This window comes from Carassius auratus, chromosome 31 (genome assembly GCF_003368295.1).
Source record: "Carassius auratus strain Wakin chromosome 31, ASM336829v1, whole genome shotgun sequence".
In the NCBI taxonomy this organism is placed as follows: domain Eukaryota; kingdom Metazoa; phylum Chordata; class Actinopteri; order Cypriniformes; family Cyprinidae; genus Carassius; species Carassius auratus.
Genome location: NC_039273.1, coordinates 20,143,440 through 20,158,392, shown reverse-complemented (window position 1 = coordinate 20,158,392; position 14,953 = coordinate 20,143,440).

Here is a 14,953-nt window from a genome sequence, read left to right as displayed (position 1 = left end):
TCTATGATATAAACAGATCATTTTTGATTGCACATTGCTAGCTAGCAATATGTCGCAGAGCTCCTTTCTTAATTTTTTTAGCAAAAAACCTTGGCTTGATGGACAGCCGGACACAAGGCCTAACGTTATACCTGATGAGGATGTTTCTCCCTCCCCGGGCCCAACAGCAACAGACAGTGTTGCCAGATTGGAAATGTCCAAGTATCGTACCAGAAGTTCAAAATTATCGTATTTGGTCGAAAATTATTACATTTAACAATTAACTACATTTTGACACGACCTGCAAATTACCACTAGGAGTATGGTTGGACGGAAGCAGTGCGACAAAAATACTATCCCATAATTTTGCACAGTAATCTGACAATAAATGCGGCACACCCAGATTTTCATATGCACACCCAGAGTCTCTTTTCTGGCTACGCTACTGCACTTAAGTTATTACAAATTTAAGTGGATTTTACACAGTTAAATTTTTTGACAGAAAAATTGAACAACAATTGAGTTAGCATTAGCATGAATGTTAGCTAATTTGAATAATTTACCTTAAAGTAAAAAATATACTTTACTAACCCCATATGTTGTCCTTGTGCTGTCTGAATAAGAGTGTTGTGTTACATTTTTAGCTGTAGCTTTTGAGCATTTGAGCTACAACTAGATTAATTTGTTACTTTTTTTTTCCCCACCATCTGCCATCAGTCTTGAGGAACAGTTTGAGGGAGGTCTAAGATGTGTAGAGAAGTGTAGAAACGTGATGAACAGAGGCAGGAAAGTGAAGGAAGGGTTGTTAAAGGTAATGAATCTATAGACATGTGCCTGACTGCCATTGTTGCCTGTAATTACAGTCATGTTCATCTAGGCTTGTCTCTCTCTACACTCTCTCTTTCTCTCACTGACAGACTTGCACAGCGATTTCCTCTGTACTTTGTCCCTGTAAATGCAAGCTCAGAGCCTGCTCTCATAGACACTAATATTAAAGAGAGAATATAATGCTAATTAAAATGGCAGTGGCACTCCATTCAGTTTAAATAGGGGAGAAATAATCCTGGAGACCAGCAAGGGCTTTTCTGCTTTGTGACCAAAGCATTTATGGGGTCTTCAAGTCAGAAAGGAAGTTTTGGATGATCTCTCACTCTGTAATGAAACTGTGCAATTAATTTTTCTTTTTCAAGTGGGAAAACCCTGAGGACTGTTTAACAGGGCTGCTCATTCAGTCTTAATAATATCATGCTATGTGTGTCTTTACTAAACAGTGTAACATTTGTACAGTATCCATAAGAAAGTGTGGATGGGTTTACTTCACTATTTATTTGAGGATAAATTTGTCCACAGATGTAAGAAACAGTAAATATGATAACCAATTTTCGGAGAGGTCCAAAGATGTTCCTGATAAAAAAGAAAAAAGAAAAATCATATATGTATACAGTATATATATATATATATATATATATATATATATATATATATATATATATATATATATATATATATATATATATATATATATATATATTTATATATATATAAAATTATAATAATGCAGCTATATAAAGATTTGTTTGCTTGTGTATTTGTTTATTTATGAGTCAGGGTATTTAAAATGAGTTTTTATGAACACAGTATTCTATGGCAGTTTGCAAAAATAGCAGTTATCTAGCTAGCATTTATGGACCCCCTTCTTAAAATATAAAGACAATTATATATGTTTTCTCTATATATATTGTATAAAGATATATTGACAAATATATAAAAAAATCATTTTTATAAATTATAAATTATTATAAAATATTATTTTTGTTGTTGTTCCAAATTATTAAATATTGCAAATATGTGTAAATAATGGAAACATTATGGATAATGGAAACAAGGCAACACTTCTTACCTAATCTCTTCTTGTCTGTCAGTAGAATAAATTAATTTGTGATTAATTTCACAATTAAATGAAATCGTTATAATGATCTGTAAAAACTGTGTAAATTATTAGTTTTTTTTTTTTTTTTACATGGACCACCTGCTATAGTTAGTAAAGGTGTGTGTGTGTGTGTATGTATGTTTCAGAGCAACACACTGAATAGCCCTAGTTCTTTGGTACTGTCACAGAGAGGGGATTGTTTCTGGAGATGCTATGTGTGAGCGTCAGTCCAGTCGGAAAGTGTTTGGAATCTGTCAGTAATAGCAACAATATGTATTTCCACGTGCTGATCACAAAAAGAGCGAGAGGCAGAATTCTCTCTTACATATGGTGGCAACTCACCTGCTAGCAATTACTATAGCAGAGAAGAAATGAGTGGTGTAGAGCCGAGTAGCCATGGCCTCTCTCTCTCTCTTTCTCTCTCACTCAGCACAGCCCCAGGCACTCTAATTAATGCCCAGAAACCTGAAGAGCTGTCAGGATCAATCTGAACCCTATACACTGCAAACTAGAACCAGCTATTTGTTTGCGCTGCAAACGTTTTCTCAGTACCATACACAGGCATCTGATGCTGTTTATTAATGCATGTGTGCTGATCAAACTAGGTTCTTTAATTAAACAAGTACTCTTGAACTCTGTTTTTGAAATTAAATATACACATTTAGATGTTTTATATATGTAGAGATTTAGATTGAAAAGACGATTTAGGACTTAAAAAATTAAGACGGAAAATGTATTTCAAACAATGCACTGAGAAACAGACTTTTATTTGAATGCAAATAAGTAATCACTAAATGTTCTAAATAATCTGGTAAATCTCGCTTTATTCAACTGTTTGGCTGGCTCAGAAATGCAAAACTGCTTTTTTGCCAAGGGTGCAGATCAACGGGTGTCGTTTTTTCGGGGTTGAGTGAGCAGACCAGAGGACTACAGATTAAAAATGTTAAATTAATGATTTTTAAATAAAGCTTTTGGAAAAGTGGATTGTTTCTGACTGGCAAATTGGTAACAAATGAGTTTTAGTGGGATTTAAGGTGTTTGGAGGCGAGAACCTTTGCATTTATTAAAGAGATCCAGGTTGTTGTTGCTTTTGGCCAGTCTGATAAAGAAGTGTAATGGCAGATCTTGGATCAGTCTTTGCAGGTGTTCTCACAAGCTTTTGTTTTTTAACTGTAAAAGAACTTGAAAAAAAATTAAGGATAACATTTGATCCATGATTATTTGATAAAAATGCCATTCCAGGACTAACAAAGGATGTAGATAGGAGGTAGCTAACTTGTATTTGGTTAAACAGGATTGTTTTACATATAGAGGGTCTCATTTATAAAACCTTTATAAATATATAAAGGAATTTGGAGTAGTTGGCACATAATAAAGGAGCTTCATGGAAAAATTCCTCATTCACAAATGCAAAAGAGACTATTTGAGATAACCTTTGAAAAATTCAATTAAGGTGTTAAGCTTGCGGACAAATTCTACTGTTGCTCCGATTAACAGCGATCTATAATAAAAATCGGAAAATCATGAATCCAAAAATGTAGAACAAGCTTTACAATTTGAATCATTTCTTTAGTCCATTTTTGTCAGGAAATAATTGAAAAATAATTGACAATAATTGAAAATAAACATTATTGATGTATGAACTGCATGTATGTTTGTTTGTTCATTCAGTTGTTAGTTTGTTCTAAAATGCAAAAGGTTTTCTTTTAGGGAAAGGGTTATAGGAATAAAATGTAATCATGTTGATTACTACAGGTTTCTGACATGAAATCGATGAGTGAACTTACACAGATGACAAATTGTTTTATGCCTCAACGGCTAGATTGGCAAAAGTTGCATGGTGTAGATGTAACTTAAACCAAAGACTTTTAAACCAACAAACATATTTTTCATCTTTGTTCGTGAATGTTCTTTAAGAAATATTGTTGACAATGTCAAGTGAGTGTGTGTATGCATGCCCAAATGTGTGTGTTTTATGCCCCGTCTGGTGCTCCCGGTGCCTGGTGCCCATGACAGGATGTTTCCTCTTTCAGACTGGTTAACGAGGGCCAGCTCTCTGTCCCATTTGTGCCCCTCATTACCACCCAGTACTATCACACACACATACACACTCATGATACTGTCAGCACAAACCCTTTCAAATAAAGGCTTGATCACCATCTCCCCTCCTTTTCCTCCAGTCACTGGTACAAAACAGATGGGCCCTGGCATTAATAATGGCCCACGGTGCTAGTGCTGCTGCTGTTGGCTGGTCAGCTGCACAGGCATCAGTGCTGATAAAATGCTGCTGTGTCAACAATAGAAGAAAATAATAGGATGGGCAAGAGATAATGAGAAAAAAACAAACATTTGAAGAATTAGCATTTAGCCAATGCGGGTCAAATGGAGTAGGAGGAGGAAGAAAAAGATCAGAAAACTAAGGTGAAGGAGTGGATGCAGCAATGAGTAAGAGGAGGAGAAAAGACTAACTACAAGTTACTTGTGGAGGAACATTGTTCACATGAATTGCGCAAATCTAATTGTTTGAAGCGCGCCACAGTGCCACTGGTTACAGCTAATCAGTTAACAGTGCAAATGTGACTAGCATCGTCAAATCTCTTGCAGTAATGAAAAATGGTTATCTGAAAAATATGTCTTGGCAGGTGAGTAGCTAATATGTGATTTCTTGAAATCAATTATTTTAAAAGAACTTTATGAAAGTTTTGCAACACTAATGTTCGACATAACTGCTGCTATTCATATCAGATGCTGTAATGGGGGAAACTACAACTTGGCTATTTAAAGGCAAAAAGACCAAAGTAGTCACTAGTTTAAAGACATTGTTGGCAGCATAATTTTTTTTTTTGTGATCGTATTAAATGCACAGAAACTGAGATGCTAGGCAAACTGTTAATTTGCATTTTATTATGGACACTTTTTACAGATATGACATAAACACGCACAGCCAAATATCAAAAGTATAAAGTTTCATTGGAAATCCAGTCTGAAAACCCTAAAATCTAAATATTAATCATATGCTATAGTGATTTAGGGTTAGGAAAAAAACAGATTCAACGATTTTTTTATGATATACTCACTCACATTAAGTTAATTTTGTGTAAACAAAAAAAAAAAAAACAACACAAACAGTGTAACTTTTAACGTGTTCATATACATTTGAAAACAAACAGATGATCATATATACAGTAGTACGCTTTGTTGAGATGCTACCTGTTTAGGCTGGTGAAGCCCAGCTGGCACAGTGCCCCTCGTTGTGGCACCCAGTGAAGAGGACAAGAGTGCAGGCCACTCTCTTTCACAGAGAACCTCACCAGCTGTCACCACAGACCTGACAACAGCACCTGTCACGCAAACCCTCTGGGATTTCTGCAGTCAGAGAAAGAGAGTTACAGAATCTGTCCTGGCTCCCCCTCTCTTTTGTTTGTGGACAGTAAAATGGATTATGTTGCCAGGTTGAAGCTCCTTTGGGGACCTCTGTGTGGATGGAGTGAGGAGCTTGGCTGTGTTGCAAAGATGCTATTGCTGTCACTCCTTCTCTCTCTCTCTCTCTCTCTCTCTCTCTCTCTCTCACACCCTCTTTCTTTCTCTCTGTACCCTTTTCACCCACCATGAGAATGTGCTAAAATACTGCTCTGAGAATAAAGGAGGAAGGAGAGTTGGGAAAACTGACAGTGAGTCTGTCTGTCAGTGGCCTTTTGAAAGCAGCTGATGACACTTCTCTGTAGCACAACTGGGTCTGGGCTGCCGTTGTGTCTCTCAGGCTGGTAGTCGTACTATATTGGACTGAGTTGACACTACTGATTATCCTTATTATCCAATCCAGAATTGTTGTTTAAAGGCATACTGTAAAAAAAAATTATATTTTATATATATATATATATATATATATATATATATATATATATATATATATATATATATATATATATATATATATATATAATTTATGTACTCATCCTCATGCATTTTCAAATATTTTTTCAATCCAGCCTCATTGGATATAATGTGCCTGTGGTGACATTTCTGCAAAATTGTATTACATTGCTTCACGATACTTGACCTGCCAACATTTTATTAAGTTGTAAGTATTGTGTCAGTTTTTTAATAGGAATTTCCATTGGGTGTGTTAAAGGCCACAAACGAGTAACAAACTAGTTTGCCATCATTTAGAACAAAATTATCCTAAACAAAATTAATTTGGAGTCTGTTTCAGGAAGAAAAAAGTTTTTCAAAACAGCTTGCCAAAGTGAACTTTCTGGTTCATAGTTCCGTTTTATAGTAGACAAACTATTTTCATGTTTAGTACTGTAAAGCTGCTTGCTTTAAAGCTATCTATTGTTCAAATTGCTATTTACAGTAAATAAATTTGACAGGACTTGACTGTAGTGTTGAATTGCAGAGCTTGTGCAAACAAATGCACCTTGCTATTATCAGATCCTTTCTGAACTGCTATTTTCTAACCAATTTTTGATGGACTGTTTGTTGTGTGTTTATTTTGTTTTTGAGAGGAAAGTGCAGCGGTATATTTCTATATATCTAAACACTGATACCAGCTGTAATTGTGGGATCGTATGCACGAAGGTAACTTTTGTAACTAACCCCAAAGATATATATCCACACGCAGGCCTCCAACCAAATCACTGGCAGATGCAAATGAGCCCTGTCCAAAAGTTTCCTTAAGCATTGCAATTATTTCACATTTACTAGCGTTCAATCAAATGGCTTTACCAACTTACCAACACTGAACTGGACCATATTCAGTAATTTGCATTATAAGTACAGTGCTGTACTAGGTGAGCTACCGAGCAAGTTTACTACACCCGAAAAGCCACAAATATGGAAGTGGTTATGTGATGCAAATGTAAAAATGCATTCAAATCCTGTTATAAATTTTTTTTGAAGTCATAACAGTATTCTACAAGTAACCATGCAGAAATAATAGCTTGATTATTAATAATAAGACCTCACTGGCTCTGGGACAAAAACAACCAAAACATCACTCTAAAAAATTCTGGGTTGTTTCAACCCAACCTTGGATCAAATATGGACTAACCTAGCTGTTCGGGTTAAATTTTTTCATTAAATTTACCCCAAAAGTTGGGTTAGTCCATATTTGACCCATGAAAAGTTGCGTTGAAACAACCCAGGATTTTTAGAGTGATTCTTTAAAGTATTTTTTTTTTTTCCAAAGAAAGAAAAATTAAAATGATCAAAGAATTTTAGTTTTTAATTAATTGTCAAACATTAGCACCTGAAATAAAATCCAACCTGTAGAGTAAATCTTGCCCATAGGGGTCAGTAGTACCTCATCAAAATGTAAAATATTTACATGGCAGGACAATTTTTAGACAAGGCAAATATACACATTCACCGAAAATGTTCGTAGTATAAAGGATCCTAATTTGTAGCCCAAACAGGCTACATGCTGACTTGTCCGTGTGTGTGGGGAACTGGCTGATTAGTGGTGTTTTGTGAATATGACTTGTCCTCTCTGGAAAATTACCTATCTCAGCACTCTTCTCTGGTGTCCCTCATGCCCCGGCAGGACACCCAGGCCTCCAACCAAATCACTGGCAGATGCAAATGAGCCCTGTCCAATCAGGCTGAAATTCCGAGACAGAGGAGCGTATGGCCACCGAGCGGGACTGCCCATTGCCCACCAATGTCACCCACTCGGCATACACTCAATGTAATTTGTAATAAAAAAATAAATAGATAAATAAATAAAAAAATGTCATAATGGTCATTTGAGAATTGTATTACAATTATCTGAAAACTGTTTTAGAATTTCTTCCAAAGCAAAACGCTGTGTTTATTTCTTCCAAAGCAAAAAAAAAAAAAAAAAAAAAAAAAGTGTAAGAGCATGACAAATATGGTAGATCCCATCACTCAGTTATAATGTTGATATGTGTATTAAACTTGTTGTCAGCTTGTTTCTTTTCCTTAGCTCAGATTTATAGCGTTTTGAAAGTAGAAGCATGTAAATAAAATGATATATTAATCTGGTGTAAACACAGACCTCACAGAAAGTACATTTGCTTGAGGTCAGGCCCATCTGCTGTGTCTAGATTACACACTTGACTTTAAACTCTGACCTTTTGGCTCCCAAGGACCCAGTAGCTCTCTTTCTCTATATATTAACCATATGTATGTGATGGAACTGATGTCAGACCCATAAAAAAAAAAAAAAAAACGATGAGACAGAGAAAGATGGATGAAGAGAGAGAGAAAAGCCGTAACATGAAAAAAAAAAAAAGACGGGAACAGGGGAACAAAATATTGCTTCTGGACATATTTGTCTTAAACCAATGAGAAAACAGTGTCTCACCTTTGCGGTGTACAGGTCACACACTGCCTCAGGCTGACTCAGCATCTGGGAGACACTTATTAGGAGAGAGAGAAACAGAGATACGAACAGAGAAATCCTTAACAGTTGTGCGCTAAAGGACTCGGGAGGCTTCTTCATGAGCCACTGCGAGTCAGTCAGGTCGGCCCATTTGTGTCTCTCCCATCCCTCTCTCTAACAGGCTGTGATAGGTGAGCACGAGAGCACACGGCCATTGTCATGGCCTCTGTTCCTCCATCTCGTCTCTCTAAAAAGCTGTATGAATGGCTCAGATTCAGACATACCTCCAGACTCTCCCGCCTTCATTAGCACATCTGTATGGCGATCGGGGGATGAGACAGGCCCAGGGCTTGAAAGGAAAGAGCCGCCGACAATGGGAAGGGCTGACAGTTATAGAAAAGAGGGAGCTGTTTGAGTGCCAATGAATAGACATGAGTAAGAGACGGAGAGAAAAGGGGGAGAAAAAAGCAAGTGAGGGTGAAAGGGAGAGAGAAGGGTCTGATTAATTATTGCAAGGCTGCTAGGTGCCGATCTTGCTTCTCACTCCAGTGGCTTGGCGCGGGGCTCTTGCCTCCGGCCGTGTCGGCGGGCCTCATTAGCCGGCCTCTCGGGACCTGACAGAAATTGTTAGCTGGATGTGATGGCCGACTCCGTCAGCCACAGACGACCCCCTCCCCCTGCGTTCCTCATCCGGACAGGAGAGAGGATTCCCTCAACCAGCGAAAAAGAGGCCTAACAAGGCCGTCTGTACAACACCTGTAATCAAACCGCTCCAAAAAGCGCCAAGGGAAACCGGCAGGGTGGGCGTCTGATTGGAGGGCAGAGTGGCTGAAAGCTAAGGCCGATCCATAATTGATGTGTGTGCACAATTACAGGCCTCCAGACATGGGCAAAGTGTTGCACAAGAGCGCCTCAAGGATTGTTGAATTTTATCTGCCGTTGCATAAAATCAAGGTTTTCTGCGTTCCGGGGATGTGTTGTATAAGAAATCTGGCTGATCTCCATGAGCGAGCACCTCGCTCGGATAGTTATGCATGAGACTGTGTCTTCGCCTCAGTTGGATTTTTTTTAAAATCTCGTTCACTTACAATTCATTAGCCTGCGCATGTTTGCGGCACTAATTTAGTCCCGGGTTTTTATCTGGGGTGTTCATTTGATTTTCTCGCTAGCTGCTTTTCCCAGAGTTTATTTGCCTGGATGTCCCAAGAGGGGACCATCATCTAGGAAATTGGAGGGTATTCATGCTTTGAAACAAACAGTAGAGACGAACTTCACCTCTGATGCTGCTAACAACGTTTGCTAGATGCTTGGTGTCTTTTCCACATCCTGTAGTGCCACAGTAACTGTAAATATGTCAAGAGACGTACCTCAAGCGCACCAACACATCAGCGTTTTGATATGACAGCGCTGTGTAGTGGCACTGCATGTCCATAAGGGATAAATCAGAGAACATGGGTTATGCACCTCTATTTACCAATATTGAAAGCAGTATGACACAGTGTAGAGTAAATCCTCCAGGAGAAGGATAGAGGAACTGAGAAATAGAGAACGTGGGGAAAAACTACACTGAGCTCAGGGGGATAATGACTGCCCTGAGCAAGAGAACAACTCACTGACATTTACAAATAACAGAGCCGAGACCCTTTTGTCCCACAGCTATGAGCTGAGAGTTTGTGAGGAGAAAACTACAGGATATATCAGCTGAGGACTTCAGAGATTTCATATAGTCATAAAAAATGTAAATTAAATGTGTTATTTGCGCTTAACCTGGGATGTGAGCAATCTATAGGCTGCCTGTGGCATCAGAAATGCGATTCCATTAAACAACATACTCAGAGCAGTGCTTCAAAGAGGAGCAAACGTGAAAACATCAAAATTCTGTATTTGATATAAACTCTTCAACTTGTAGATTTTGTGTATAATGCTCATTGCAAGAATTGCAAGCTATTGATTCTGTACAATACCACGTTTATCCATAGAAATGGAAATGAGTCAAGATTCACAAAATAACTCTTGTCAGTGAAAACAAAAACTTTTCAAGAAGAAACATTAAAACAGGCAAACAAATAAGTACATAATAATGTTTTAAAACATTTTAAAAACAAAACATTTACAATACTTTCAAAACACTTGATCTTCAAAAGGTACTTTACATTTTTTGTATTATTATAATTTTGGTGACCACAGTTACACCTTAAGCCTAACCTGCTGTTTTTCTTCATTGAAAATATATTTCACTTACTCATCCAATTATAAGACGTTTTTGAATCCAATTAGAAACAATTCATCTGCATATGACAAATTATTTGACCCCTGTATACCAGGCAATGGTAAACTGTAATTCGACTGTAGTTAGAAATGCTAATCTTTTCCTTCAACCTTCATTTAACCTTAGCATATTGTAATTACACACTACAGCAGCACATTGCAATCTCAATGGCAAAGTAAAACACCGTACGGCAGTATAATTGAGTTGTACTATTTAAAACTAAAAGATATTAATTGATGTTATAGGAGTTTATTCAGAAGGTCTGACACAGAATATTGTGTAATTAAATGCAATTTTCTTCTATTGTCATAGCTACACAAGTGTAAAATAATATATATACCAGCCATTGACCCAAATTAGATGGGTTTACAGGCCAGAGAATTCTACTTTTTTTTTATTACCCAAAATGCAAAGTTGTTTATATCATGTGCTATTCTTAACTCAGAATATCAATTCTAATTGAATAATAATAAGTGATTATATTTAAAAATATGTTTTTGAGCTCAAATGCATTTGTTTTGTATTAAAATTAGATGACCATGATGGACAGACAGAAAAGCCATGAGAGATAGAGGAGGTGCAAGTGGTAGATGAAAAGAAAAAGGCAGATAGAGACAGAGGGTGAGAGCGAGAGGTGTACATAAGTAGCCCACGTGCAGCTTCCTGCAGCTGCGGTGCAGTATCTAGAGTCTTCACCCCTGGGTGTCAACAGGTGAGAGTGGGTGATAAGAGCTTTTGATGTTGCCAGCCAGAATTTATACCTCCCAACTTTATTTCTTCTCCTAGACCTCTCTTCAGACTTCAAAGGCCCCCCCACTCGCATCTCGCTTTAATCCAGGAGCACACAGGCCCTTCAGTTCAAAGCTCCTTCCCCTCCTCAGAAGCCCCCTCCTCAAAAAACTGCAACCCAAACTTTTCCGTTCCTCTCCTTCCACAGACTAGCAATTACATCCCCTCTCATGCATTGACCAACCTCTGTTATTAATTAATCCTACAAAGCAGGCTCATTTCCTGCCTCTCTCCGATTGACAAGAGACGCAGGAACAGAGGAGATTCTTTTCAAAGGCCACTCGGCTTAACCAGGAAAAGAGTCTGGAAAAAAGAGGAGCACAGGCGAGAAGAAAGACTCGCTCTCCCAAAACTAAGGAGGGCACATTTGATACCATGCTACTTGGAAGTGATTGAATGCTTTGTTGCCAAGAGCTCTTTACTAATCTTCTACCTGCCAAAAGAAAGAAAAATCTTAAACTCCAAAAACAGTTGAAGAGAATGTGAGGGGAACTGAGAGGCCTGGGTGGCTGTCGGTGGACGCACTTCTCCAATGCGGTACTCTCGCTCCGTACGAGAAAAAAAGAGCTTTTTCTCAATGAGAGTGATGGTTGCAAAGGCGCGAAGAGAGGGGAAATGTGAAAGAGAGGAGGTAGGTACGGAAATGGGGGGAGAAGAAAGCAGGAATGATGAAGAGATGCAGGGAGAAGCAAAGCGATTGAAGCCTTTTATTCAGGCAGTGAGCCAATAGTTAATTCAAAAGTACTTTATTTGTGTTGGCGGTTCATTGATATCCATATCATGCTGTCCATTGCTTTCCTTGGAACGAACATCATACGACAAACTGAAGCATTCCGAGTTATTCCAGCCAACTGGATGTACTTCCTGACAGCGGGACAGCATTGTTGTTGTTTCTCTGTTGAGAAACAGAATTATTTTAGAAGACATTCTTCAATCGAAAATGTACATACAAAGCACTGATAAATACTGGTCCAGATTATTACACGGCTCTCTGAAATAGCTGATTCTGATCAATCCTGTCACCCAGCAATCTGATATTTGTGCCATCCAATCATCTATGGCAGTGCTAATGTGGGTAAATGAAGCTGGCACTGCTTGAATGTCTATTGAATCACACTGTGGACTATGCAATTGCCATTATCTTGTATCTCAATTATACTAAAAAACAAAAAAAAAACATTAATATAATAGCAGTGGTCATCTTGTCACTAGGCTGATTTTTTGGACATTGTAAGGATTTTCAGAAGTATTTCGCCCATCTTTGGAATGCCAATTATTACATTTTTAATGAAACTTGTAATATTTCTATCCGTCCATTGAAAGTGCATTCCAACAAATGTTTGACACTACAAAATGTATCATAAAAGTAATAGATTTGAACCTGTTTCTAAACAAACAAATTTAAAGATTTATTTTAGGCCTTTATTCACATATACAAATTTAAAAAAGTACTAACATACATACATAATGTACAACATATAAAATATGGTCAACGGCAACTCAGCTGTGTTCGACGTGTGAGATTCACTGGTTTTCGCAGAAGTTTGAATAAACTTACATTTACATTAATGCATTCAGCAGTAGCTTTTATTTCAAAGCGACTTACGGGGGGCATTCAGGCTATAATTATTATATTTTTTTATCAGTATGTATGTTGCCTGGGAATTGAACCCACAACCTTTTTGCACTGCTAATGCAATGCTCTACCACTGAGCCACAGGAACACTTGCATGATGTTCGAGAACCTTTTAGGTGCCTTTTAATGTATTTGATATGCTGTGTGTATGTGCACTGATTATCATTTATATTTGAATAAAAGCCTTAATTAACACTGTCTGTTCATTGTGATTGTGTCTCTTTAGAAGATTCTTCAGAAGACTTGGATTAAACCAATTCATATGGAATTTGTTTTTAAAGATGAATGAAGCCAACATGTTGTACTTCTGAATAGACTTTACCCTAGAAAATGGCGTGATAGTTTACGTGAGAGGTCAAAGCTAAGGGCGGTGGGTGTTAGCCGAGTCTTTTCACTGCTAATAACCAGTCACTAAACAATGACAGGTGTGAAGGCCTCTGCCCCAAGCACCCCAAAAACTCCACACAGGAAAAGAAAAAGCGAAATATTCAGCTACTGGGACACACAGGGGCATTCACAGGCCCTGAGCGCTGACCCCGAAAGAGCACCATTCACCCCCAAAATGGCCAGATGTCTGTCAGGACAAGAGCACGCTTGCCTGACTGGTCTGCTGATGGCTAGCGCTGTTAGCCGTACTGCACATGGCAGTCTGTGTTTTTCTATCATTCATCAAGCTGGTGTCACCAGTCAGGTTGGAGCGCTCATTTTCTCCCTGTGCCCTGGGTCAAGTTAAATGAAGGGTGAAAGTCTAAAGCAAACAAGATTAATGGCAACACCTGATTAAGAGTGATTTCCTTTTCCTGTCCAGTGTGTGGTCAGAAGCCGTAGTTAGTACGCTTTCATTATCCTGTTTTGTAAAAAAACTTGCTGTTTTTCTAACCAATAAAATTGGAGCTCCTACAAAAATGTGGATTACTCACGGTCAAATGCTCTGGGAAACATCTATTTATTTGAACAGTGTAGAGGAATGAGTGCTGGCACTTTGCATACAGAGAGATTCCTTCTGGGTAATGTGGTCCCATGGGAAGGTCTTATGAACCATTAACAAACTTCCCACTTCAGATGGGCGGCCATGAGGACAAGACAAACAAACACTTTAAAAAGTTAATATTCCTCTTCTGTTTGGACGGCCTGATTACTTGAGTGCTAATTCTGCCAGTGTGTGTAATTTATCAAACTGCCGCTTCTGCTAAGGATCAGGAAGTGCCCTCACATTTTGGCAGGTTTCCTCCTCTGTTAAAATCACATCATTAGATTACATGGATTATTTGGCCTCTTTAATTAACAGACCTTCTCAGCACTGAGATTCTTACATTATAAAAGTATAATCTTAATAATGTTATGTAATGTTTTTTTTTTTTTTTGTATTTGTGTTCATCTTATTAAAAAAGCAATTAATATAAATGATTTCTAAATAAACAACAATTTACTGTAAGGCTTAACAGTAAAATACTGTTTACAGTATTAATATACAACATTAGTTTAAAAGAATTATTTTTATTTTAAAATTTCTGTTTATTTATTTTTTGACAAGGACACACGCGCCAAATGCATGCGCGCACACACACACACACTCTATCGCCTTTATTCATTCCCATTGCTTCTGAGCAGGCACTCTACTGTTATCTAATTAACCCAGATTTGATTGTAGGAATAATTCATTTTGTTGCAGTGTTACAGAACTTCAAAGCCGTGGACAGATGCTGAGCCTGCAGAAATGAAGCCAAGGGAGGAAGACACTGAAAAAGATGAAGAGTGATGAGAGCATGATGAGAAGAAAACGATCAAGGAGGTTCGTAAGCTATGTTAGATGTGTACTAACCACATGACGGGACATTGATATTCAGCTTCATTTCAGGTAACAAAAACACTTTTTAATAGTTTTAGTTAACCATATCAATACTGACACGAGTCATGCGAACAACATTTAAAATGTTTTAATTATTATTTTGTTGTATATAATTTACAAAACATGAAATATTCCATATAATTGTATCTAGAAAT